The sequence below is a fragment of the Brachycentrus maculatus genome, unplaced genomic scaffold (genome assembly GCF_059751285.1).
Source record: "Brachycentrus maculatus isolate JH-2025_06_01 unplaced genomic scaffold, ASM5975128v1 h1tg000257l, whole genome shotgun sequence".
Taxonomy (NCBI): domain Eukaryota; kingdom Metazoa; phylum Arthropoda; class Insecta; order Trichoptera; family Brachycentridae; genus Brachycentrus; species Brachycentrus maculatus.
In genome coordinates, this window is record NW_028281008.1 from 1,686,356 (window position 1) to 1,713,885 (window position 27,530).

Consider the following 27,530-nt stretch of genomic DNA (forward strand, 5'->3'; position numbering starts at 1 on the left):
CTAAACTTGAACAAAAAATGGCTCATCACTCATGTTCATTAATTACGGTTGAACGAAAAACCCGACACTGATAGGTGGAATATGAGTTTCCAGATTTTAAATAGTGGATTGGTAGTGAGTGCACTATAAATCATCGTTCGTTATCAATTTCTCCATATGAAGGAAAAAAAGCTAAAACAATTCATCGCACAGCAGTAATCTCTGTGGGATACTTTGTTTCCCGTGCCCATTGCTCAGCTGGGGGGTTATCAATCATGGACCCGTCTCGGGATGAACTCGAGATGAAGGAAGTCCAGTCCATCTTATCGTCATAGAAATGTCCTGGACCGTCGGACGTAGGACTCCCCAAAGAACCGCGTGACAAAAAAAGAAAACCATATGAATAATGAAAATATTTCCAAAATTCGCCACTGTAAAAACCATTTTTTAAATGCTTTTCTTCAAGTATTAAAAAAAAACAATAGAACAGAATACCGTTGAATAAGAAATTCTAACAAAATTATGAATATTAAGGAATAAATTACTCTAATAGCCTTACTACCCAAATAAAAAAGAAGATATATTTAAAACTACTGAAGGAAAAAATGAAATGCCAGTTATATGTATATGAGAAATAAAAAAAAATAGTAAAAATAATATTTTTTTTTTTAAATTTCATTGCACGATACTATATCTTTAATTAAGTACAATAAATAAATATTGAGTGTGAGTCTTTTTTTTGAGAGGCTTAGCGTTACTAGAATTATATATTTTATAAGTAAGCAGAAATATACTACATGGGTACCTATATGTTTAACTCTGATGATGACAAGTTTCTTGTCGAAACTGGCTGGAGAAAAAATAAACCAATAAAAGGTGGTTAAAAACAAAGTTGTTTTTTTTTTATAAAGAATAATAAAAAGAACCTACCAAATACTAAAAATTTCGCCCCCGGGTGGGCTCGAACCACCAACCTTTCGGTTAACAGCCGAACGCGCTGCCATTGCGCCACGAAGGCTGGGAAACAGCCGAATTATAATTCAAATATACCAACAAATAAATTGAATCTTATCATAAAAAGTAATGGTTCACTGATAAACACGAATTGCATTTCATCATTCTCAACTCGCACGAGAAACGCTACCAATAGTTTTGATTTAAATTCAAATAAAATTGTGTTGTAACATAAAATCATTTTGAATTTTATTATTCATGATCATATACGATTTATCATATACGATATATTTAAGATTAAAAAAATTGTCTTTAAAAATATTTTTCTTTCATACCCTTAATATGTCTTTGTATAGATGGATATTGAGATTTTCATCTGCAAGACACTAAGTACCTTCCACTGTAGATTTATACTATACACGTGTTGGGTATTATATCAGATCGATCATACGAAGATATCAGTTCACAGTCTAAAATATATATATCTCAAAGGTTTTTAAATAATTCAAACGTTATTTAACTGAAATTCCTATCTCTATTTTTGGCCCGAAGTATCTATCTTTGTTGGCCTGTAGGGCTTCCTCTTAAAACCACATTCCGACAGAGAGATTTTTACAGCTTTTTTGACCAGAATGTATGAAAATCAAAATACAAATGTAAATGTATGTAGTATACAACCCGGTTACTGGTCAAATTAAACTAATGTGGGAAAAATACATTGTTGTTGTTTCATTCTATGTAAATGTTCATTTGCCAAAAAAATTAGATTCCATGTTATTTAAAAGTAAGATAGAATTAAAGGTAAGGAAATAAAAAGTATGAATAGCATTGCAAAAATCGTCAAATGGTGTGATTAAATTTGTGCACATTACATGTGACATAAATTTTCATAACAGTTTAAGAAGAAGTAATACCATTTGCGTCTTTCGGTATAATGGTATGAAAATAATGGTAGTTACCTTAGAATACTAGGTCAACAGCGTGAGACAAAATGACACAACCCTTTTAATATGACATATCAGAATGCTGTCTTTTGCTTACTATTTATTATTATCTTTGTATTTTGCTTCCCGTAGTATGTACTTTTACCCTTGTCACCATTTGACTTGAGATATAATTCTACGTTTCTCAAAATGTGGGTCCTCCGATCAAACTAAATAAGAGACTCAGAAAAGTGCTTCGAAAAATCCTTCCCGGATAATTTTTATCTTGGATGTTTTACACAATTCTACTATAATTATTAAATACGCTTCGTCTTTAGAGCGAAGTGATAGGTGTATTATACTGCCATAATTTAGGTCGTGGATCTGAGAGCCCTTTGATAGATTTGAAGCATTATAATAGTCAATTCTTAGATTAATAATTCGTTGTAAATAGTGAAGAAAGTTTAAAAACTAAACAATGCTTTCTTCATAAATAAAATACAAAATTTACATCAAATATTGTATTGTATTAAAATAAAGCATTATTCCTAGATGTTTTTTTGTCAGGAATGGGTAAATCTATTTTAAACTATTTTAATACAATCCATTAAAGAGCCTTTTATACTGTTTTCCATGATTATACATATTACAAATAATAAAGACACTTAACAAAGGTGTAGTTTTTTTCTGACACAAATTCTAGAACTGCGAACAAAGAATGTAAATGCATTAAAAAATGTGAACTTTCCATTTTTTTAATTTAATTGTAATGTAGAATCACTTGCAAAAGGATAAATAATCGGCGGTGACAATACCAGTGGATTTATAGACATACAATATTACTTTTTAACTAGTCGCGGTTCTAGGCAACAGTACAATGCGTCCATATAATCGCACATACGTATTAATCATTCTCTCACGAAAAATCGATTAAAATCTCTCACGTAGAGATTTTACATGTAAATAAATACAAAGTGCATACTGGTTTGGGCAGGATATTTTCATCAAACATCCCCCAATACTTCTACCTTAATTTTTCCCAAACACCACTACAAATACAATGCTTTTCTTAATAGTTATTCGACTATACCCATCATTGACAACGTTTAATCGAACAAAGATCGTAAGTAAGAAAATGGTCTTCGAATACCTGCAAAGTTTAAGCTTTAGAATCTCTGATACACATAGCCAAACGTTTGATGATAAATTACTTTTGGAGTGATTTATATCTACCGTGACGGGAACCCTCCCCCACCCTGCAGCAGCCCCCCGACCCTCGGCCACCCCTTCCTACCCGGAGGGCATAAGGAGACGGAGGACATATTCAAAGTGTGATCCGCAAGCGGGATAAGATGAGAGATAAAGTATCTGTGAAGGATAAAACAAGGAACATGTTATTCAGACGGTGTCAAAGATCTTATGAGACTGAAGCAACATGGGATCTTTAAGGGGGTAGTCTGAAATGGTGCGATTTATCTAATCGAAAATCTGTGCTAATTTTAGATCTTGTTCTGACCGTTATCGTCGAATGATACTAACTAACTAACCATTACGCCGCTTCTCCGCAGGGGTAGGCAGAGAGAATAGAACGCCACACAAATAATAATCTTTGAAAACATTCGTCCCCTATTCCGAATTCATTCATTTCCTCATATATACACGCCTATTATTCCGACTCCTGACCTGACCACAAGTATTTGAAATAATTGACTCCTGAGCGTTTTCAATATTTGAAAAAACTTGACCTCTGCTCCTGTTTACAACGACATTTGTCTCATATATTTGTTTACGTTATTTTCTCATTATTCGTTCCACATGGCCAAACAATCTCAACATACCATTCTTAATTTTATCGATAATGCTTATGTCAGCTTTATTATAATACCTTAAATTGATACCTGAAGTGCAGAAGTCATTATATTGCATTCTATAATTAACGATCAAGTTTTTTTTTGCGTCAGTCTTATGCAGTCCCTTGTGCATTGTGAGTGAACGATAAAATTAGAAGAAATTATGAGAAAACGAAACAACTTTTTTCTCTTTCATTTGCAATATTTACAATAGTAAATAATATAAGTAATGAAGCATAAACTCCCTTCTTAGTGATTCGTGAATCTTTTGAGCATATAATTTAAACGTTTAGAGAAAGTAAGAAGTTCATAAAATAATGTTTGCTAACTGTCTATTCCTGACAGAAAAATATGTACCTAACTTTCACATTCATATTTGTTTTCCATACAATTAAAATTTTATTTAAATATGATATTTCAATTTAAAATATTTTATGTCCCAATATAATTTAAATCGCAACTTAATTTTCTTTAAACCCAGGTAATATTTGATGTAATTGTTTTTTTTTTCAAAAACAATGTTTTTGTATTGAAAAAAGGTTTTTTTCGAAATAAATAAATGAATTCGAAAAGATAAGAGCTACTGAAATGTAAGGAGTTAAAAAAAAACATAAAAAAGATTTTTTCAGTATATATATTGTAAATATTAAAAAAAAAAAAAAAAAAATCGGGCGCAAAGTGACGACCGGCTCTCACCACAGGCGGACGTTTATAGAATTATATTATTGCATTTTTAATCTTAAGGTATTACTTCTCTCTGTAGATCAATCGTTTTTTAAAAATTATTTTATAAATAGAATAACTCGTTTCAACCTAATATTAACGAAGGGATAGATTAAATAAATGTGACACAATCGATAAATTTAATAAAAAAATACAATCGGTTAAATTATGCTCTAAAGAATATTTTTTCCTCATTAGTCAATGTGGTTTTTTTTCGAAAAATACCCAAATTGACCTAAATACCAAATTAAGTTGAAAAACCTACGCTGCAAGTCCTAAAATTCGTTCATCCTTTGAAGCTGCAGGTATTTCGATTCTACAGAAACTGGTTTACAAAAACAAAGTTATCATTATTGATGTTCTGGCATACAACATAATTTTTTCAACTCTTCTTTAATCAACACGTAGAATAACAAACAAATTTTAATTAAAAAATCTAATCTCCGCGCTACACGAAAAGTGTTTTAGTGCATTATGATAAGCCTTTGTTTTTAACCACGATTTTATCCATTCAACGGAATTGGAAAAACAGCCCGACTCTCTTGTAAAAAATTCGATGTGTTTGTATGGTAAACTGGTTTTATACACCAGAAGATTAACTTTTTTTGATGCAAAGCTCTGGTTTTGAATTCAGTTTCGACATGCTTTGCATAGCCAATTTGGTAAACACGAGATAAAGCCCCCGCCGCACGGTGCACGTGTGTTTTGACAGGTGCTTCAGACAGAACATCAGTCATACAAATGACAGTGATAAAGGCTAATTAGACCCCGTAGCAACACACACTCTGGTGTATCTCGGCCTTAAGGCAACTGTCACACACCGAATGGGAAATGGCTGTAGATTTTGAACAAGAATTTTAATTAAGTTGTTATAATGTTAATTATGGAGATAATCACAAAGGGATATTTTTTTTACATTTGCCAGATTTAAGGTGATAATTTTTTATTATTATGCTGTGATTCTTGCCGGTAGTGGAGTATATCTGCAAAAGCTGGTTTCAAAGGTTATAATGTATGCAAGTAAAGTGATTTGTTGATGAATGTTAACAAATACATAGTCATTGTATTTTGTATCTCTTAATATTTTTAATAGTTATTATAACACAAACATATGTGGAATTTTTTAATTGGCATTATTTATATTAATGTAACTATTTTGATTTTATATATTTTTTAATGCAAAGCTGTACAATTCCCGAACAAATCAAATTAAAATAAAATAAAGAGATAAATGTATGTAGAGCTGGGTGTAAAATATTAGTAAAAGAGGAAATTTTGGAATAGATATATTATTTATGAATTTCGTATATTTGTTTTATAGGGATGGAAAGATTGATAATGATATAGAAAAGAAAGTGAATGCTGGAAACATAGTGAATTGTGCATTGAATTCAGTTATCGCAAATAATTCCTATCAGCGAAAGCTAAACTGGCAGAATACGATGGAGTCCTGTTTCCTACCTTAATGTATAGAAGTGAAGCATGGAATTGCAGTCAATTGCAGACTGAATGCAGTCAAAATACGTTCTCTTAGACGAATGTGCGACAAAACGTTGAATAGATGATCAAATAGTGATTTAAGGAAATAATTCAGGGCTGGGATAAGAATTATAAAAAAAATAAAGAAAGGTGTGGTTTGAGATGATTTGGGCATGTGAATCAAATAAGTGAAGAAAGTTTAGTAAAAAAAATTGTGGCGAATGTGGTTGGTAACAGAAGCAGAGGAAAACCGAGGAAAACTTGCATGATCAACGAACAAGCATGGAAAACGGCATGATCAAGTATTTCAAATATTTTAAAGTGGTTAGGTCAGGAGTCGTAATAATCGAAAGATTTGTATGAGGAGATGCATGAATGGGCGAAGACTGTTTTGCCAAGACTTGGTGAAGCTTTCTAATCTCTCTGCCTACCTAAAGCAGCGATATGGTTATTATTGTTATAAGCTGAATCAATGATTTAATTCGATCAAATGAATATATTTTTCTAAACAACGGGTAATATTATTTATTTTTTAAAATATTTAAATGTTTCAAATTTTGTTCTAAATTTTTTTTTGCATATATTATATAATACATAGTGTATCTAATTAGATACCAGGTTAGCAGAATTAGATAGAGTTAGCGCTCTTAAATCTAGGATGTTCAGATTAGCCTCGTTTCATATATCGCTCTCATCAACTCTGGAAGGGCTTACGAGTCCAAACGTTGCGAAAGCTTCCACTCAGGAAACTAGGCAAATTGGAAGAACATGCGTAAAAAATATTCAAAAACACAGTAATTTTAAATCTAGTGCTTTTATTGATAATTCCCTTTTGCGGAATTGGTAAAATCCTACGCGTATAGTAAAAAAGCTAGGTACTATGTTTTTTTCCGCGATGACGTGCTTCCTGTACATCTTGTAAAAATAAGAATTCGGCATTTTCGTTATACCTGCGCCATAAAGTACTTATCTCTTAAGGGTTTCATTAAAGTAATTGCCTATTTTTCTGGTATTTTTTAGGTAAATTCGCAACATTTACCCGAAACCTACAAGATTTCACAAGAAGAACCATCCTTTGAGTTTATACTTATACTCTAAAGTGCCAAACATCTTTAAAAATCATCTCTTTCATTTAATTATTTTTTGTTTGAGCTCGGGGTCGATTGCAATGTAAAGATCGTATTTTTTTGTATTTTAAAAGCATTGATAACTTTGTGGTATGGTAATAAAATAATAGGAATAAGTGTTTTTAAATGTGGTATTACACAAAGTAAATAATGGATGATAAGGATAATGTTTTCAATTATTAATAATTATTTACTTTTTATCTTCTCGTACAATCCTAAATATTATTGATATATTTTTACATGATTTATTTGTTCATAAAAGTACTGCCTACTGACCTTTATGTAATGTATAATGGTGCATAGGGCACTGATTTAAATTGCTCCATTGATTTTTTTAAATAAATTTATTGTGTAAGGTGATCAATACTTCAGTTCAGTATCACTTCAAGGTAATATTGAAGAACAAAAAACACTTTTCAGTTATCTGTACGATTATTTGTACAATTTAATTCAAAGTGACAATATGTTTTGATATAATATGATGATTTATCTGTTTTACTAAGTTGTTAGCTCGATATCTTCCGTTTGGAGTCGAGGCCCAGGCTGTCGATATTGGGCGCAGATTGAGCGAAGGATTTCGTCAATAGCGCGACATCAGAACGAAGGCGAAGAGATATCGACTGCCGTTGTGGAAGCTTATCAGGTGATTTTTATACATTTTTTTCACCTTTAACGGGAAACTTAGCGTTAAAACGCGGGAAATGTCTTTTTCATTGTGAACATAGGCGTGATGTTGACAGGTGCAAATAAACGGATTCAGGAGCGAATAAGAAAAAAAATCTTTAAATTTACAACACTTTTTTTGTTGCTTCTCCGTGTATGAGTACCATGTTATTTCGCATTTCCTCAATCCAACCATTAAAAACTTTATCAGTGTTACATGTAATGCGCCTGGTGATTTTTTAATATGAGTAATTTTACTTGTCCGCCTCCGTGGTGCAATGATCAGCACGCTCGGCTACCGTTCTGAACCGTCGTGGGTTCGATTCCCATGCGTTTATATAATGCAGTGCCCTATGCACCATTGGGTGCTGATAAGGAATTTAAAAAATATATTACGTGTGATGCTGTTACGTTCAACAGATGGCGCTGCCATTAAGGCGAAAATATGTTTTATTAAAAACAAACATGATTTTTACCTGTCACAAATAAAAACACATGTTACAGGTACTTGAATGCATTATGTAAAATACGCACGTATTTTAATGCAACGTCGTGTCGAAATTTCAAAGCAATCATTACTTTACGAGATTTCAGATTGTGTACGAACGAACATTTATATTTTTATTTATAAACATGCAGAAAGATTGCCACCTAGAAATGTGAGTTGAAATCTTTAATTTAAAATATGCTTTATTTAACCTTCATTAGTTAAGATTTTTTTTAATTTCAAGAATTTTATAATCAGGTATAGGTTATTAAACATGCTGTTATTTAGCTTGATAATGGCTCTCAATCAGTCTACATAATTATTTATTACTATTAAATTACATTTTTTGATATACGTACTTCGCCTTGAACATATCATCACTTTGGTATTTGTTGAAAGATTAATTATCGTTATGAAACGTGTTTTTTATTAACTATAAAATTACTATATTCGTAATGATTATCTTTGGTACCCGGAAGTTATAAATTTGCCCTTTAATAAAATATAATGAAATTAATCGCACTAACGATTCTTATGTTCTGCCATACAATTTAAAGTAAATGTATTTATTACCCTTGACATACGTAAGTATATGTATATTCTAATAAATCACGAAATATATCTGTTAATAAATAAATGATCCAGTAACGATAAATCGTTAAGTCAACAAATTAAGTCAATTAATAAGTCAACAAACTTGTTCAAGTACTCGATTTTAAATTGGGTGCTTTGCCAATAAATTTAAAAAAAAAGTACTCGATTTCATACAACGGATAAATATGGTTAATTACATATTTTTTTCTTGAATGTTTTCCGCAGATACTTTGTGGAACATTTTATAATATCTTTATAAAATTAATAGACTTTGTTTTCACCATTTTTTAGGATTTAGGATTTAGGATTTAGGAGTGTGTGGAAGTTTTTCTGTGAAAGTATTCTTTTATTTTTAATGTTTTTAAAAAAATATTTTTTTAGATTTAAAATAAACCCTGAGGATGACAATGTATCGTTGAAACCGGTAGGTTGAATTTCATGAATAAAAAAGTCGTGAAAACAAAGTCAATTAATTTTATAAAGAAATTATAATTTTACTTCGTAAATACCAATTTTTAAAAATATCTTTTTTTGACGCATATTTCGATGGATTTAGCATCTTATCAAACACCATATAATATAACGATGGATATATGAATGATGAATACGTAAAATCACGTGTCATAATAGTTTTAAATACGTTGAGGTATGTATTTGCCAAGTAAAATTGATATTGAAAGGAAATATGTATTATATTACCCGAAATATTTTATTAGTATGGTTGTCAATCATAGTTAGTATGGTAAATGTTACACGTGTATGAAGTGATTACTTAAACCAGCCTATGATGGACCGTCAGCTCATCGAGCTTCAACTTATTTATATGACAAAATGTAATAATATATAATGTTGACACAGATAAGTATGTTTAGTAGCTGATCTTTACAATGATAACATTTACGGATTTTACTCATCTACCTTGAATCACCATTAAAAATAAAACAAGTATTTTTTTTCCTAAAATTAAGATTCACAAAACTTGTGTCCGAACCATCATGACGTATGGAATCAAAAGTAGAGCGGACACCGTTGCCACAAAAAAACGCGCTTAGAGTGTCAGAAATGAAGACTCTATGAAGCGTATCAGGCAAAAGTCTTCCAGATAGAATAAGAAATGCCAGGATCAGGGAAATATGCGAGATCTAAGATGTCGTTAGGTGGGGAAGGCAACGAACGAGACAATGGTATGCGCATTTGAGGAGAATGTAATCATCCAGACTCCCCCCACATCGCACTGTACGGCCAACCCCATGGTAGACGACTCCCGGCCAGAACACCAAAGAGATGGGTCGATAGCTGGGAATCGACATCGCAGGAGGCTAATCCCTCTTAAAAACAGGCCACAAGGCCTACAACAAGATGAAAAAGAAGATTTTTTTCTAAATTATAAAAGCGTGGAGGTTGCAAACTTCTGGTTTTGAAAATTTATCCTAATGAATCGAAGACAACCAATCTTTCTGATCCCTTTAAAGTCGATTTGCGCTCCGCCGCCGTAAGCCTAACAAATTGTTTTCTTTCCCTTAATGCGTGTTTTATAAAAAGGGAGTATATTTTGACTGGCGAAAAATCCACGTGTATAATTTCGCTGAAAGCGCTGACGAAGAGAAGGTAGGTTTATTTTTTACAATTTATATCATACTAACGTAGAGCCTGGCTATCAATTTCCACACTCAACTCCTTTGTGGGTCGCGTATTGCGAAAGCTCGGTTAAAACTGGTTAAACTTCTGAAATATTTTATATTATTATTTTGACTCGTAAAAAGCATCTCAAAGATTGAGCTTTACAATGCACGAGTAAAAAACTTTTAGTTGAATAAGTTCATTTGTAAATTTTGGCATTTCAACACAGATGAAGAAGAATTTGGAAATTTGGGTAGTTACAGGGCTTAGGGCCTGTCATAGGCTGGTTTGATGATCACTTAATATACGTGTAACATTCACCATTCAAGGCGTGAGTAATAACAACTCTTCTAAATTTTTTTGCACTCGTATATTAATTTATATGGATATTTTGTTTTATTTTTATCCATACAAATCTATTATTCTTGTTTTCATATCATATTTTTCAAACGTCGCTTCATGAGTGAGTTCGCGGCATTATCTTTGGTTGATTTGATTTCGTTTTTAACGAACCTGAGACCCTTTATTTTTAAATGTACGCATATTCCTTCCCGAATCATTTAGTCTGGGAGACGCCAAAACATGATTTTTTATGGTAGGCAGAGAGGATGGAACGCCACACTCTTCTGTCCTGACATACACTCCTAGCCTCCTTCACATCCATACATCTAGTCATACATGCCCTCCGATTACGCAGACTTTTGACACCGCCAGATTTTAGGTTCTGATTGATTTGATCGTGCCAAGTCTTTATCGGTCGTCCACGTTCTGTTTTCCCTCTCACATTCGCCACATATATTTTCTTAGTCATTCTCTCGCTATCCATTCGCTCCACATGTCCATACCATTGCAAAGAGCTCTTTCTAATCTTTTCGATTATTCCTCGTTCAGCCTTACATTCCTTTCTTATATCGTCGTTTTTAATTCTGTCATACAATGATTTTCCACACATTCGTCTGAGGGAGCGCATTTCAACAGCATTCACTCTGCTTTCATCCTTCCTTTGCCTTTTACCAATTACTTTATTCAAATCCTTTGACATCTCTACAAAGATGAATAATGATATGGAAGTATAGGTATTTACAGAGCTTACGACCTATTATATGCTGGTTTCAGTCATCATTTTGCATGTGCAACATTCACTTTCTACCCATGATTGACTACCACACTACTAAATTTTTTAAAGTTTGTTTTGAATATGTTTAAAATTGTTTATTTACACAATTATTTTTCAATATTTCATCGAAAAACATCGTTTTTTCCTTCACAAATATTTATGCAATAACAAAAATAACTTAATCTAACATGCCTCCTTTTTTACGATATATGTTCTAGTATATTAGAATAATAAGAACAAAACAATTTGTTTGTAATATCTTTTAATATCAATCTGTCAGTTGGATGTTTTGGTTTTGACATATTTCGGATACAAAAGGTTGAATCAATTTTCAACGGAAATTTGCAATATCATATATCGTACTATTACGTATATCATTAAATAATATGACGTTTTATTATACTGACGATTTTTTTTAGATAATTATAATTTTATTGTATCACCTATCCAAATGGCTTAGTCGTATTCCAAAACTAAATTACAATAATTGTGATATAAAAAATAAAACACACGTTTTACACCATTTTTGAGATTATTAATGTAAACTTGACTAATTTCGAAAACGTAAGATATTTTCATCAACAGGTGAAAATGCAAACTTTGATGGTAAAAAAAAAAATAAAAAAATTATTTTGCTAAAAAATCAAAATCATGTTTTCAAAGCGTCTCTAAGTATGTCAAATAACATAGTTGTCTAGAATTATCTAGCATACATTTTTAACATCGGGAATATTTAACAACATAGACGAAGAAGAATATTGAAATCTGGGTATTTACAGCGCTTATAGGCTGGTTAATTAACCAGCCTATGACAGGTCATAAACCCTGTAAAAATCAAGACTTCCATATTCTTCTTCATCTATGTTAAGTTATCAGTGTGACATCCATTATTATACCCATTACTGAACATGCATATTGCCTCAATTTTCAGAAGTTGTAAATATGCAATGTTTAACTCGTATCTCAGAAGGAACATACCGGACCTCCATATTATAAAGATATGTTTCGTTTTTGTTAAGGTATCTATGTGTATATATATATATATATATATATATATATATATATATATATATATATATATATATATATATATATATATATATATATATATATATATATATATAATATATATATATATATATATATATATATATATATATATATATATATATATATATATATATATATATATATATATATATATATATATATATATATATAAATATATATTTATATATATATATAGATATATATATATATATATATATATATATATATATATATATATATATATATATATATATATATATATATATATATATATATATATATATATATATATATATATATATATATATATATATATGTATATATATATATATATATATATATATATATATATATATATATATATATATATATATATATATATATATATATATATATATATATATATATATATATATATATATATATATATATATATATATATATATATATATATATATATAAGCTTGTGTACTTTGTTTATACACATTCAACGTTCATAGTAAAGTAACAAAGGGTAATCAGACCCATTTGATTTAATATACGAATCGGTCGGCGATTCGAAAACAAACGGTAAGAGTAATTTATTATCGGTTTCGCAATAAGACTAGCTATAGTTTTAAAAAAAAGAGTGGCTAGATGCGGAGGCAGGTTTCTGTAGTCGCTGATTATTTCTTTCTTGGAAATAATAATGCTCTTCGTGACCATGATCTTGATTCAGAATCGTGAGGTGAAGAATTGAAGAAAGATTAACACACCCACACACATACACACACGCGTACACACATACACATACATGCACAGACTAATTGTTACAAAAATATGATTTAATCATTTCATTCGCCAGAGAAAAAAAAATCAACTTAACGCTCGATTCAAAACATTAAATCCATCGTGTTATAAAAGTATCAAACTCGTGTTACCTACAGGTTGATTACAAAAGATGTTAATTTACAATTTATGTATTTAAAAAAAGATGATTTACATAAATGGGTAGGTACTTAATTTCTTAGATTATATTTAAAGACTCAGAAATTCATAAAACAATTTACATAATTTTTTATCAAACTAACTAACTAACTAACCATCACGCCGCTTCCCCGCAGGGGTAGGCAGAGAGAATCGAACGCCACACCACTCTGTCTTTGCAAACATTCTTTGCCTCTTCTACATTCATGCATCTCCTCATACATACCCGACGATTATTACGACTCCTGACCCTGATTTTTTTATCAATGTTATTCAAAATAAGGAGATGCGATGCCGATAATAAAAATAAAAATAATAAAATTGGAAAATTTATATACTTACCACCATTTTGTAAAAACCTCAAGGATATTTCACTGTGAATGTTTTATTTATTATATTATCTTTATATTTGAAAAATATGGTTTATGTTGAAAAAGTATGTTTAATTCTCGACGCTGAATATGTTAAAATTAGTAAAAATGGAGATATGTAATACATGTTGATTGGCAAGACGAATAAATTTGGATGAAAGAAATCGACATATATATTTGTTTAGTACATGTTAATTTTCAAAATTGGTAACTATTTTCACAATGATGACCACTCTAATATTTTTATCAAAATTATTAATTTATTGGTGATTAAAGCTACTTCAAGATATATTTATAAGATATATTTTTCTTAAAGCCTTACTCGCAATAATACAATTCATTAAGCATCCGTCCTCATCTTACGCACCATTTTATTAAAGAATATAAATTAGATTTTTTAGATATTAATAAAATATATTTTTTAGTTTGAAAAAATAAATTTTTCCATGACTCTTTTCTTTTAAAACCGTAGAATTCAATACCAAAACGGGATTCAAATAAAAACAATTACATCAAATGTTACCTGTGTTTAAAGATAATTAAGTTAGGATTTAACGTATGTTGGGGCTTGACAATTCAAAGATTTATTACATAAGCGATAGGTACATATGTTTAAGATTTCTAAAAATGCATTTCTTGAAATGAACGTTGACGCAATCATCAGACAGTTTGAGTTAAGTCTATATTTACCAAGATTTATAGTTGTAACTCAACACTTCTGAGTCATCAGTCAAATATTACAAATTCCCCGGTACAATCGGTACATCTGGAATCATTCCTTTTCCGAAGGAGGCAATTTATTTATATAATAATATAGCAACATTGGGGTGTGATTAATAGTTCTCAGTTCAAGTTTCAGTCCGTCTTTTGGCAGCTGCGGGGTATATCGAAGTAAGAATTAATCCACCTTTTGGAGCACGAAATCCCTGACAATCGGTCTCGTAACAGTGTATCGAGCAGGGAGCTGAGGTTGAGGTGTGGTCTTGGCGTTGGCCCGTCTCACGGTAACTCAATCTGAAATATTTTATTTCAACAAGCCCCGACTGACTCACACAATACCAGGTTAATTGCGAGAAGTTTATTCCGGACGTTTCGTTTCTTGTATTTTGTTGCATTCTCCAATTCGCTTTGTGAATCCTTCCAGAATATCGCTGACAGGAGAGGATTTCAAACAAACCTAATGAAAAGATACGAAATTGGTCATTTGTATAACTCCATAATAAGGAAAATCTAGTTAACAAAGATTTTTGTTTTCTTTAGGAGCTTGCAAACTTCACCTCAAATTTTGGAGTAAAAATTTATATGGAAAAAATATTATAAAAAGAAAATAAAATATAAGTATGTATACATTTCAATTTCATCCAATTTTTGTAGGCATTAGCTGCTCGTTATTGAAATAGAAATCAAATTGTGATTAAGTAGGTTCGAATTCAGAAACTCTGACTTGAAGTCTGCGACACTAATAACAGGACGAAATCTATTGTAGAATACATTTTTGGGTTGTTCGGTGTTTATTTCTTTCTTTGATACTGTCGAATTAATAAAAGTAATATTTTGCTTATTTTTGTAGCGCTTAATTTATGAGTTATTGTCTCAAGGGCGCTTTTATTTTAATTAATTAATTAATTATTTTCTTATTATCTTCGGACTATTTGATAGGTATGCTTAAAAAATATATATTTTAACACAAGTCGAGTTCGTCATATTTTTTTGAAATATAAACTTTTGAATAAATGAAATAGGATATACTTAAATGAACTTTTAGCATACTACGTCTTTTGACTTAGTATGCTAAAATTGTCTTATACAGTATAAGTGGAATAATATTTTGCCTTACAACACAGTATTATATTAGACAATTTATCGGTATTTAATGTAAATTGGTACAACTTTTTGAATAGTATGATGACTTTTCACAACTTTCGAAGATTATATGAAAACAAAAATAAACAACTCGATATATCAGATCGTACAGCTGAAGGCTTGCGTCTTGAATCCAGACCTGGTTGAAATCAAATTTCATTAGATGCTATTCTTGAAGATGGATGGAACGAGTTCCAGTTTAGTTGCAGCAGTTCGGGATGTATTGTTCTTTTAGTGAAGAAGTTCTCACTGCATACACAATCGTGTGAAAATAAAAGTATCATTTTAATCTCGGCTCTTGGAATCTAGCAAACAGAGAATCAAAGGAAACACTGCTGAAATACAGAATGCTGAAAATTCAAAGCTTTGAGAATGCTAAATTCGCCAATTTCATTTTCTACATAAACGCCGTTCGTTCAGCGAATAGTTCTTGCTAGCTACTTTTCGGAAATGTATTCAAATGTGCTTTGTACATTAAATTACCTATTCAAGTTTGTTTAAAGGATGTATGACATCGAACCTTTGAAGATCCTATTGCAGAAATAATATTTTAAAATATTACTTTTTCTTTCTGTAAAAATACAAGTAGCATACAATAGGTATTACGAGATTTAACGGAATTAAAATGATAACTAATGATAACATATATATATATATAATATGATATCAATAGAATGCAATAAAATAGACTGGCTTGAATTGATCTTCAAGAGAACTTAGACGGAAAAGACTATCTGGAAGACCTCCAAAGCGATGGCGTGACAGCTGGCAGTTCACTTCACAGATCCAAGGATCTATAAGAAGGAAGAAAAAGAAGAAGAAGAGGCATAATTATAGTATTGACTATGAAACTGTTCATATACCTAGATGGAAATTGCAAAATTCAGGTATATTTTTAATTTTGACCCATTCTTATGCAATTCGAAGGTAAGTAATATTGGTTGTAAAAACTAAAATCCCGAAGTTTATCCGCGCGGGATTTTTCTGAAATCTGGTATCCCGCGAGATCCGCTCTGGATTTTACATTTTAACTTGAATTTCAGTAGTTTTATGCAACATGAAAAAATCTATTCACATTAGTTTTAATTTTATCTATTTTTGTAGTTTATATAAATTTCAGGACTTGGAATTCACATTGGACGGTGTAATATTTTAATAACACGCGTACGCACATCGTTATTTTTAAGAATCATTAAATGCAAGTCTATCAATTTACTATAAAAGTTTCAATACTGTTGATAATGTTACAATATCGAGGGCACTTGTACGTTAAGTAGGTTTATTGTTTAAGAAAGTTTTATGAGATTACAAAGATTAATTTACATTTTCATCCTAGTAATCCCGAAATATTTTTGCGGAAACCCGCATGCGCCAAAATGATGCAGGACTGTAACCCCTGATTGTTTGTTTACAATTTAAATCACTATGGATCCACATATGATGTATTTTATAATAGAATTACCCTAGGTGATGCCCTAGGTCACTTTGAATTCAACATCGAAGGTTAAAATAATTTATTTAGGATACTCGTTATGCCTTTATTATTATTTGAGAAGGGTGGCATTGTTCCATGTTAAACTATCGATTAATTTAATAAATAGATAAGTTACGTATGGGGAATACGTTATTCCTTTTATAATATTGACCCTTGTTTCCAATCATACAATCCATCTTCGAACCCAGCGGTCATTTGGTCACGACCCATAAATTTAACAAATTATTTGGTTAGCCGAGTACGGATAGTAATTATAACGCGATGGAGTCGATCGAACCGAGGGATAAGAGGAATATATGATAAAGTACTGGATGTGTAATTTCGGAGAAAAAAGGGTGCTGCTACCATTTGAGATGGTCAAACATGAAATAATTGCCGTTGCTATCTACGCCTTATGAGCAAAGTGCCCGGAGCCTATCTAATTGTAGACCAGTGGTTTATAAGGAAGATTATAAATACTCCGGATTATAATTAGAGCGATTCGGAGTCGTTCTTATTTCTGAAGAATTAGTCAGAATTAAATGTAGTCTTGCTACCGACAATTTCAAAGGAATTCTTACATTTATCATATGCTTGCCATAAATGGTTTCATTCACATGTAGAAAATATTTCAAAATACTATTATTAATGGTGTATTTGATACAGGCGTAAAAAATACAATAATTATTGACCATGTTGTTTTTAAACTTCAATAAATCGTCACCGACGCGCTATGGTTTAACTTCAATTTTGTACTGTAATTAAAAGCAATTTAAAAAATACGATTTTAGTATTCTTATATAAAATTACTGTATTCTATATATTTCAAATTCAGCATAATGATACATTTTCAAACTGCGCCATATAACTTCTACATAAGGATTGTAAGTGTATTATGTACCATATATACCTACCGCATCGCATTGTTTGGTAGATTCCTTAAGTTTGCTTTTAGACTACGATGTTTTCTGAAGAATGTGTTATTTTATTTGTAAGACATACATGATAACTGCTTTTTGGGCAATAGATATACGCGTTACAACATGTACCATAAACGTAATAATATAATTGTAGGTAAATTTACAAAGTGGTAGCGGTAAATATTCGTAATATCAAGTGCTCATCGTAACATAAAGCATACCTTCATGGTACAAGAGCGTTATTTTATGTACAAAGCACCCCGAATAACGATACGCCGTTCATAACTTTCTTCATAAAGGCCCAATTTACCAACCCTCGATATTTGTGGGATGCGCCCGAACCGGGAGTATAATCGCCCGATGCCAGGATATCAGAAATATCAGGAAGCCGCATGCAAGGCGTCTACACGTAATAATTGACCAGCCTTGTCCCTGATTAAGGTTAGGTGATTGATAGCGGTCGGGAATGGAATAATATTATAATAATACCCCCATTGTACAAGCGGGGTCCTCCGAACACAAAGCCGGCGTTGATATTGCTTTTTTAACGGGCATTGATACGTATAGCTTTTTTACGTAATCAAACGCTTATTGCTAAGACTGGCCGTTCGGATATGAGTGATCTGATAGTGTGACCAAAACCTGACTTAATTAAATGATTACATCATTAATTTAAATGAGTTTCTTATCCTGTGTTATTTAGCTCGCGCACTCTTGTGAGCCCACCGATATATTGTACGAGATATATTTATTTAATATAATCACTATTTATCACCTTATAGTAGATAACTTCTGAACTTTGAATATTAAAATTAATAAATAAAATACTGAACTTGTTATGAGATGTTATCATATGAAATAGCGGAGGTGAAACGTGCATCCAGCTATGATTGTTTACAACAGAGAGTGAAGTGTGCTAATTCGAAAAGTCAATCTCTAAATTAATATAAATGTCTTGATAAATTTAAACGAACTGCTATAAAATATCAGTAAACTACTGAAATTATTTTTTTGAATTAATATTTTCGGGTCTAGACGATATTTATCGAGGCCCGCCGGGATCGAATTATTCATTCGAGTTCTCCGTATTACATTTTATGGTCACCTTACTCGCCCAATTCCCTTTGTGTCGAAATACATCTTTGAATGCGTCGATGTAATGAGGCATTGTTTACTGATGGAGAGCGAAGCTTTTCTTTACTATATCGTGAGCTATGTCAATAATCTCGGTACAAAAATAATTTAAAGTCAGCCCGAACAATTTATCGCTCAAAACTTGCATAAGAAGTCCAGAGAATGAATGACAAACGGCAGCGGTATTTAAAATACATTTTGATTGAAATTTTCTGGGCGTTGCGTCATGGGCTCGAGATGGACGAATTTCTGAAGAATATTTTTTCGTGTTTGAATTCTTTGAATGGTTTTACGGCGGGGAATAAATATTGATTTTCTGCACGAATGCGTTCTTCAGAGTCGAGAAATGAATGCAAAACGGTTTCCCGTTAAACATTTAAGCATCCAATAAAAATAATTGAAGGGCTGCAATAATTCTTCGCTTCCAAATGTTCAAAACAAAGTCTTCGTCAATTGCCGTAATAACAGTGCCGTGGTACAGATTTACGATTAATAATTTCGGGGTGCTGCCTTTAAATCGTACTGTTACAAAACATATTTATATATGAATAACATATCGCTCAATTAAATGTTTCATTCCCTCGAGGTATTCACGAACTATTGTGGGGATAATATCAGTGATTTCAATCAAATGTGCTTTTAATTCAGTGCAAATATAATATAATGATATATTAGGGAAACGTTTCAGAACGAGTTTAAACCTTTTCGGAGGTATCAAACATTAAAATATTATCCTCGTTGTGTCAGAAGCCTCGTGATTCCTGGTAATCATTTGTTTTCGGAATTCACGCAGTTTCCGGATGGTAAAATTATCCATTTGTATCATTTATTATCTTTGAGATATATTATTTTATCTGCTTTTATCTACCGCAATATTATTTCAAAATTATTGAAATAAATATCAAAGTATCCGATGAATATTAATATGATTTTTAATATCTATTTTCATTAAATTAGGGGTGCCTACCGTGTGGCTCAGTCTGATCAAATGGAAAAGGAATAAAAGAGAAAGCACACATTTCTATTACTATGGTTATAAAATATTTTAGCAGATGTCAAGAAGCACGCAGTCCGCCATGATAATGCTATATTGCGTGAATAACTATTAAGTTCAACAGATGTCACTGCCATGGGGGTAAAAAATTAAAAAACATTTTTTTGTGTATCACAGGTAAAAACACATTTCCTAGGTACTTATATAAAAACACTCGCGTACTCGAATGCAATGTTGTGTCAAATTTTCATAGCAATCAGTTAAAGATTTTGAACACACTCACATTTGAAATTTTGTATTTATTTTAATAGTCTATAGTCCCATTTTGTTAAAATGATAATTTGGCATTTTATTCGTCATATTTTTATCTTAAATACAATGTAACATATTTTATACAAAAAAAATAATTACAAAAAACGAATTATGACTTCTAAAAGTGTGTGTATTTCAATGATTTCTAAATCATTATCAGAATTTAGATACAAAAAACAAGTTACATCCTAAATTATTATAAAAGAAACATAAAATGCTAAAAATGATGTTTTTTAATACAAACCTAAAACAAAGGACTTGTGTTGAAAATAATAAATAAATGTTAATGTCGATGGGTAGGTAAGAAGAGGAAAATATATTTTTATTGAGATAATTTACCGAGAGATTTTTCGCTAAATTGAGTTTTAGCTATTTCATCGTGGGACAGTAATACATATTTATAACAAAATTGATTGTTTATTGGTCTTGATTACGGAACAGCGTAGAAATGAACATTAAAATAATTTGAACAGTAAAAATGAAGATTATTGCTCTATTGCAACACTGGACAGAAGTACTATTCAAACAAAAAAAACAATAAGACATTATTTCACTTACAATGATTAAAGAAAACACTTCATATACTGTAAGAAACATTATTTCACTTCATATACTGTAATTCTGTAAAACATCAAATACAGTTAAAATGCAATCTCTTAGGTCTTAGACGAATCTGCGGTAAAACGATGTATGATAGATATTCGAATGGTGACATAAGGAAAGAATGCAAGGCTAGAGATAATTATTATACATACAATTAAGAAAGGTGTGTTGAGATGGTTTGGGCATGTAAATCGAATAAGTAAAGAAAGAACAATTAAACAAATTTATAGAGTAAATGTAGTTGGTAATAGATGCAAAGGAAGACGAAGGAAAATTTGGCATGATCAAGTATTTCAAATATTTTAAATGGTCAGGTGAGGAATCGGAATAGTCGGCTCGTTTGCAATGACAGATTGGTGCGCCGATCTATTGTTTCTGTCTACCCCTACGGGAAGCGGCGTGATGGTTAGTTAGTTGGTATTATAAATGTTCTTATTTACTCCATATGTAGTCGATGCCCATTCACATATAATAATAAAATGAAGGCATAGAATAATGTAATTTTTTTATATAAAGATTGTATCGGGATAGTGAAAAAACGATGTATGATAGATGTTCGAATAGTGAAATAAGGAAGAAATGCAAAGCTGAGACAAGCATTATCGATAAAATTAAGAAAGGTGTGTCGAGATGGTTTGGACATGTAGAAGGAATGAGTGAAGAAAGAACGGTAAAAAAAAATTATGAGGCGAATGTAATTGGAAAAAGGAGCAGAGGAAGACCGAGAAAAACTTGGCACGATCAGGCAAGCCAAATACTTGAAAGCGGTCAGGTTAGGAGTCGAAACAATCGGCGGGTGTATATGAGGAGATGCATGAATGTGGAAGAGGCGAGGAATGTTTGCAAAGACAGAATGGTGTGGCGTTCTATCCTCTCTGCCTACCCCTGCGGGGAAGTGGCGTTATGGTTAGTTAGTTAGAAAACATCAAGCCGGCGAATGTTTGAAGATATCACGCCATGCTAGCGCCCCCTTTGATTGTCTGACGAAGAATGGTTAAAAGACGTGCTGGGCATGATGTTCGCTCTACATTACGTTCAGTACTACAGTTGCTGTCTGCACACGGAATGGTTTGGGGTTCGGGTACGTGCGTGGCGCGTAATGACTCACCGTGTGGATACATATGTACCTACTGTGTACTGCGTGCTGTAGATCGCCGCCACCATGCACAGGTCTACGGACGAGTGGCAAGTAATTCAGCGCGTGTCTACCACTCGTATTCACAAACCCTGAATGATAGATTTGTTTATTCATCCCATCCCTAGATACCAACTTACATAATTTAACAGCACGAAAAAGGGTATGTAGTATTAGTACACAGACAAAGTAGCGTTTATTCACATGAAAAATTCATTAATTTCTATATCATTTTTTGACATCTCATCCAAGATGAAGAAGAATATGGAAGTCTGGGCATTTACGGGGGTGACGACCGTTATAGGCTGATTTAAGTGATCACTTTACACACGTGTAACATTCACCAATTCTACCCATTATTGACAACCACACTACTCAAATTCTTGGAAGTTCTATATATTTACATATAAGTATATATATATAAACCAATTTTGAAATATTATTCTTGACTATAATAATATTATTCTATTAGAGACATCTATTGGTGAGATGAAAATAAGCTTTTTATTCAGCGAAAACTCTTTTATTATGTGAGGTCCGAATCCTGGTTTATAATCTCATCTTTGATGCGGTGCCCAATGCACCATCGGGTGCGGATGAGGGATTGAAGAATGAATGACATACTAAAGACATATATTATGACACACATATCGCTCACTCCTTTCAACAACGTCATATATCAAAAAACTTGATTTTTCAGGAGATCGTTTTTAAAGTTTCAAAATATAATAAAATACATTAAAAATAAATATCTAGCCACTTATTGAACTTTTTACTGTGCAACAGATCTTTTTAGGTAAAACCTGCGTGTTTTTTCTCCATTTGAAAAATGTTTAGTATATTTAAAAAAATACTTCATAAATACCTTTTCTTCAAAATGCAAAAACATCACTTTTTGCCCTGGAGCGGGTAAATATTATGTTAAAAATATGCCGCTTTTGCTGGGATATAGTATATTTTCTGGGCATTCCCAAAACATGCACAACAGAAAATTGTCGATTTTTGATATATGAAGTTATTGAGAGGAGTGAGCGATATGACATACATAATGTCTTATGTGGACCATTGAACATTGTGATATTTCCGCAGGACACTTTTATATTATCGTCGAGTACAGTTAAATGTTAGTACTTTGCACCAAAACGTCTACGCACCACTTTTTTTGAAAGTTAAAGCTTGTATGTAATTTTACTATGAATTGCATGTTAATTGCATTTATCATTAATATTTAATGGAGTTTAATAGAATTTTTTTTCATTTGAACATATTTATGTGAAAGATCGAAATGTTTAATGATATAAGATAGGTTCTCATACGATAAATCAATCCAAAATCATTATTTACATTTAATGGCCGGGAGTTTTGTGTATGAATATGAAAGTACGTGTAAAATGTGCAATGCTAAGTGCGTGACGAAGTGTCACGCAGTGTGCATGTTTTACGCATATTTATACCATATTATGTCAATTTTATAGTCACCTTGTGGCATATGGAACTAGATTTATTGCGTGCGACAGTCACGCCCTCATTCCGAGTATCCGTCCAATGTAAACTTTCAAAGCGACGAGCGAGTCTTTGATATTTGACCAAACGCAGAAACACTTAAATTAATAGGGAACAGCTTACCGCTTGCCAACCACATAATAATAATGGACCAAGTAACAGTATTGAGGACTTAAACTCTCCTTAGCTTTGCCCACGTACGAGTAAATGAGTGTTCGGTGGAACAATAAAAGCAGCAGGTTGAAAGCTCACAGAATAAAGCTCTAAATTAGTTTTCACACCTATAATATATTCTATCTTTTTAAGTACAAAAGTAATTTAAAAACATAATCTTTCTCAGAAAAAATCCTGACTAACTAACTAACCATCATGCCGATTCTCCGCAAGGGTAGGTAGAGGAAATAGTACGCCATACTACTCTGTATTTGCAAACATTATTCGCCTCTTCGACGTTCACGCATCTCCTCATACATACCCGCCGATTATTTTGCTCCTAACCTGACCGATTTCATGTAGGTATTTAGCATACCTAAATCCCCTTTCAAAAACTTTTAATTTTGGTGTATTTTTTTATATTTTCAGTGGATTTTATGATGAATATCATCGTTGAGCAACAAACTAGTAAAACAAATAAAAAATCTTCTAGTTCACAACTATGTATGATATTCGCCTCACCCATAACAAAGAGTTATGGTCCCAAGAGTGAAAAATAAATATGGAAGTAGAACACTTCAATACGTAGTTCCGGCCATTTTTTATATGTTGCCGGCGGAGGTAAGAGGCCAAATGAAAATATGGAGCAAAAGCAAAATAAAGGAATGGGTAAATAGTATGATCAAGAATTAATATTATATATTTTTTTTCTGTTTGGTATATGTTAAAATATACTTCTTTTTCTTCTTCACCTTTTTGTCGGCCTTGTGGGCTGTTTTTTAAAGAGGGATTAGCCTCCTCCGATGTCGATTCCCAGCTATCGACCCATCTCGTCTACCATGGGGTTGACCGTACAGTGCGATGTGGGGGGAGTCTCGATGGTTCCATTCTCCTCAAATTCGCATACCATTGTCTCCTTCGTTGCCTTCCCACCTAACGACATCTTCGATCACATCTCGCATACATCCCTGATTCTGGCGTTTCTTATTCTATCTCGAAGACTCTTGCCTGATATGCTTCTTAGAGTCTTCATTTCTGACACTCTAAGCGCGTTTTTTGTGGCAACGGTGTCCGCTCTACTTTCGATTCCATACGTCATGATGGGTCGGACACAAGTTTTGCAAATGTTGATTTTGCTGCCGATCTTCATCACAGGATTTTTTGGATTGTCAAAATACACAAAAATAATAAAAAAAAAATGGAAAAAAATCACCGACAAGACACAAGTGGGTCTCTGCAAAAAAATACTGTATTTGAATTTTTAAAAATATGTACTTGTATAATATGTACTTATGTATATATTTTTGAACAAATAAATGAAAAATGAAGTCCTGACTCCGCTGTCAACTACTGTCATAAAAAATAGAACGAAACTGATTTTTTGTTTATCATCTTTCAGCATGAATAATTTGCCCTAACTTGTTATTTAAATATGTATTAAGTATATGATTTCCATAACATATACGACTTAAAATATTTTCATAGCCCCCCCATTAATTTTTGACTGACAGGCTCACCTGGCGTTTCGGAATGCAGATCAATTAGATTCAGACGAGTTAAATAATAAAATAACAAAATCATGTTCGTGATAAAAATAAAGAAGCATATATATATGTTGTCATCTGTATCATCGAATTACGTAATCGAGTAATTCAGTGATTGGTCACTGAGATAAGATAAATTATTAATCCGGGTAAAGACATATGTACCTACTTGCTTACAATGTTCGACGAAATAATATGTGGTTATTACATACATATATCGATTAATCATTTTCTGATAATATTACATATGTATGAGTTGTGTGAAATTTTATATTTTAAACAGTCTTGCTCATACGCTACTATTTTTCCATAATTCGTCTGGGATTAATGATTTTGAGAATCCTTTCGTGTAATTATAATTCTTAGATTTTGAAGGTCATTTAGATGGTGTATCGATGTCCTTCTTATCGACATTCAGCTTCACAGGGACCATGATCAAGGTGCAGATAAAAAAATGTCAATGGTCAACAATCGCGTGACAATTTTATTATAGACAGACTAAACAGAGTTTATACAATACCCTTTCGGGAAAGCATAAACAGTGCAGTCCGTAAAATAGTCGGCTTGGCACCTTCTTGCTATTAGGTCCCAGTTTTCGATAAATCGCAACTTAGTTTTCTTTACACTCATGTAACATTTGCCGTAATTGATTTTTTTTAAACGTCGTTTTCGTATTGAAAAAAATAAGTTTTTCTTCGAAATAAATATATGGTTTTGAAAAGAAAAGAGTTATTGAAAGTTAAGAAGTAAAAAACATTATTACAATATTTTTTAAATAAATCGTATATTCTTAAAAACAAAAACAAAACATCCAAAACATATTCTAAAAAAAATGGGCGTGACCTGACGTCCGGCTCTCAGCGTTGCCGTAAGCTAACTGAATTCTATTATTGCGAGTAAGTCCTAAATTATTCATGAAAAGACCCTAATCATCCCAAATTGTCTTTTTTTTTCAATACCTACTACTAGTTGTGGTCTTATTAAGGGTCGTTTCCACTTTTAAAAAATATGAATTTTTTATAAAATATGTGGTACATATTTTATAAAAAATACCGAATTATAGGTATACAGTGTGAGTGAAATTCAACATAAATTTTATTAGTATACTTATGTACATACAAAATGAAAATATTTTTATGAGGTATTGATCTATATTTTTCACAATGATCTAGTATTTTTACTGTACCAAATACTCAATTATAACCATTCTGCGAAGGATATCCTCCGTCTGTAACCTGCTATTAACGAATATAATTTTACGATGTTATACTAATTAAAAATAAGCAAACATACAATTTAATAAGTGGAAACGAACCGTAATATTATTATCAGTGTTGTAATATTTATTATTAAACTGACCTTTAAAAAAATTACAAAATAAAACTGATTTTAAGTATTTGATAATAAAATAAATATTTTGTATTATGATATATAAAAAGTAGTGGCCTTAAAAAAAGTCGCCCCCGGGTGGGCTCGAACCACCAACCTTTCGGTTAACAGCCGAACGCGCTGCCATTGCGCCACGAAGGCTCGATGCGGGGCCGTCATAAAATGCCGATCACGTTACTTTCATATGTTTCGATTGAATTCAGTACACATATTTTTCTTATCTCCTGGTAATGCCGTATATTGATAAAGTATGTTAAATCAATACGTATTATTATAGTTATACTAAAATTCTAATACAATTAAAACAAATGTATCATTTTGTTTTAATTCAAATTTAACTTTTAATTAATTTTAACTTTTTATTTATTTATTAGGATTATTAATATTCATAAAAATCTTTTCTGTGATATTACTCAAATATTCAATATCAAATTTTAAGAATTACATTGCATTTTTTTAACTCATGAAATGAATTTATGGTTTTAAATGAAAAGAGTTATCGATGGGGAAGGAGTAATTTTTTTTCAATTTACAATATATTGAAAAAAATGAAAGATTTCTACAATAAATTGTGCCCAGAATACACGTGTGGTTTCTCGTGCA

The 27,530-nt window shown here is 31.6% G+C and overlaps 2 non-coding genes across 2 annotated transcripts; both read right to left on the reverse strand.

Annotated features, from left to right (window-relative positions):
* Nucleotides 1-925: 925 nt before the first annotated feature.
* On the reverse strand, nucleotides 926-997 carry TRNAN-GUU (transfer RNA asparagine (anticodon GUU)). Its single transcript has one exon. It is a non-coding gene; the product is annotated as a tRNA-Asn (tRNA).
* Nucleotides 998-26,996: 25,999 nt separating this feature from the next.
* TRNAN-GUU (transfer RNA asparagine (anticodon GUU)) lies at nucleotides 26,997-27,068 on the reverse strand. The gene has a single exon. It is a non-coding gene; the product is annotated as a tRNA-Asn (tRNA).
* Nucleotides 27,069-27,530: the final 462 nt, after the last annotated feature.